The following is a 2,746-nucleotide window of genomic DNA, read 5'->3' as shown; positions in this document are numbered from 1 at the left end:
TAACTTATTTCATAGAATTCTCAATGAACGTATGAACCTGTACTTTCCTATAATTAAGATTAAGCAACAAATTACAGTTAAACCATGGATATCCGCCAAAACTAAAGATTTAATTCGCCGTCGACAAGAGGTTTTTCATCCGTTAAAACCACCTTTAAGGAAGTTTTATCGAAATCAAGTTCAGCGTTCAATAAGGAGTGACAAGTACGAGTATTACAAAAATAGAGTTGAGAGGCACAAGAAATCTAATCCCACCGAATGGTACTGCCAAATTGGAGTGACGACGACGGCTAAGGAACCTCTTACTTTTATAATTCCCAAACCCGATTTTGACCAAACCAACTTTAAGAATGTGGCGAACACCATTCTGCCTTAATTCGGAAAAAGCATTAACTACATTTTTTTCAAAATTGAGGTTTTTGTCTTACATGACTCCTGAGGGTATAATCTATCACCTTAATTTACTAGAAAGCCAAAAATATTACTCTAAATATGATATTTATTATCTGCACACATCAATTCAAATAATTTGGAATAAGGCATTAACTACACTAAAAGCCACAGTACAGCATTGAACGGTAACTTTCACACAGCAAGAAGTAGTTATCCAATTAGGTACCAGTGTGATGAATATTAATTAGACCTCTAAGATAATGCTTAGTTTGTTCCAGCTTTATTCTGAGGATTTATTCGACAGAAGGCATATCTACATTTTTTTCTTATAAACTTTACGAAACGTCATATCATTCTGATGATTTTTTTTTACACAAGTTACAGCTTATTTAGGAGCTTTTTGGCGTGTAATTATTATAAATATTAATTTTAATGCGAAGTTCTGTGCATCTTTTTACATGTAATACATTTATATAAATATTTTTTGTTTTATTTAATGTGTATTACTAAATATGTTTTTCTGTTAAATTAATGAAAACTTAATATTAACAATCCATAAGCAATATAAATATTACCTTGTAAGTTGAAGTAAATTTTATTTTGCCATCTAGATTATTAATCGAGTTCCTAGTCCACATATCCAAGCGCCTTGTATCAATTCGCAAAAAGCGCTATATGAATGTCTACCGTTCAATGATGATGAAACATATAGTACTTAATTTGATATCGTACAAAATATTATAATGTATCCTTTGTTTTTAAGTTTACATATTTGAAATAATTAATTGGAATTGTTTTATAAAAGGGTTGCTCTAAATATGTTTTTAGTGTCTGTAAAATTCATGAGAATTTAGGAATATCGTTTTAATAGCATTATTATCCAGTGACCATAATGATGATAGTGATTATGAAGATAATTGAAAAAGCTTGGTGTGGCATTATATTAGAAACATAACGATAAAACATGTTATAAAATATAGGTAACTTTTCAATTTACCTCCCATATACAACCCGAAGCCCACCCTCAACACCGACCACAAACCCCTTCCCCTGGACGGAAGCTAACCCACCTAAGCTCCACCAGGTTTAAAACATATAAAACCCATTCCATATATTTTATTCTTTATTGGATTACTTTGTATACCTTACTTACAAAACATTTGTTAAACATTTCGATAAAGAAATTATAATTTTCAATGCGAGTACATTTTCAAAATACTTGCTTTATTTTAGCATCAAATTTAGAATATATTTTTAAGAAAAATTGTTTTTTACTTTAAATTACAGCGACACACATGTACAGTATTCATGCACTAATTAAAAATTTATCGATACTTTTAAACATTATTATTAGTGTTAAATCATTCATTATTCCTATCTGTAGCCACAAATAATCCGGAAAAGGCATTATCTGCATTTTGACCCCCCCAAAAATAAAAAAAATTAAAAAATCATTAGAAAGTATATGACAATTTTTTTAATAGCATAGTTTTTAAAAATATACTTGAAAGAAATAAATATCGTTTGTTCTTTTCTTTGGCAAAACGCGTTTTGCTCATTTTCTCAAAACCTGGATTTTGCAGATAATGCCTTTTTCCGAATCAGGGTAGTATTAATAATCACTTTATCTCAATTGGCAACGACATCGCCACTTTAAACATTTTTAATTTACCTGAATTTTTGCCAGCCGCCAAAGTGTTGCCAGAGGTTTACCATTAGGAAGTTTACTGTAAATTAAATAAGTGGTCCAGGCGGTTTGCCGGCAGTGTTATACGTGAGTTTTTGTTATGAATTGAGCAAAACTTTATTTTTGTTTATTTTGAACACGTCATTTAAAGATGGAATAGTTCCACCTCAGTGGAAACGTGCTATCGTTGTCCTTCTGCCAAAATCCATTTCCCCTATCTGGAATCAATTGCGGCCAGTATATCTTACCGACTACTTTTCTAAAGTGGTCGAATCCTTCATTAATGACTGGTTAATTAAAGATATAAACCCACAAATCGACAATAGTCAATTTGGAAACAGAAAAGGTAGATCTTCCTCCCATTATTTGATTAAGCTAGTAAACAACTTCATCAATATACACATCTAGATGTGTATAAGAGACAGCCCCTGGACGTAAGCTAACCCACCTAAGCTCCACCAGGTTTAAAACATATAAAACCCATTCCATCTATTTTATTCTTTATTGGGTTACTTTGTATAACTTACTTACAAAACATTTGTTAAACATTTCGATAAAGAAATTATAATTTTCAATGCGAGTACATTTTCAAAATACTTGTTTTATTTTAGCATCAAATTTAGAATATATTTTTAAGAAAAATTGTTTTTTACTTTAAATTACAGC

Source organism: Anneissia japonica, unplaced genomic scaffold, assembly GCF_011630105.1.
Source record: "Anneissia japonica isolate Jap-2015-1 unplaced genomic scaffold, ASM1163010v1 scaffold288212_len41835_cov130, whole genome shotgun sequence".
NCBI classification, from domain to species: Eukaryota; Metazoa; Echinodermata; class Crinoidea; order Comatulida; family Comatulidae; genus Anneissia; species Anneissia japonica.
The sequence above is the reverse complement of the archived record's forward strand: the minus strand, read 5'-3'. Positions refer to the sequence as shown.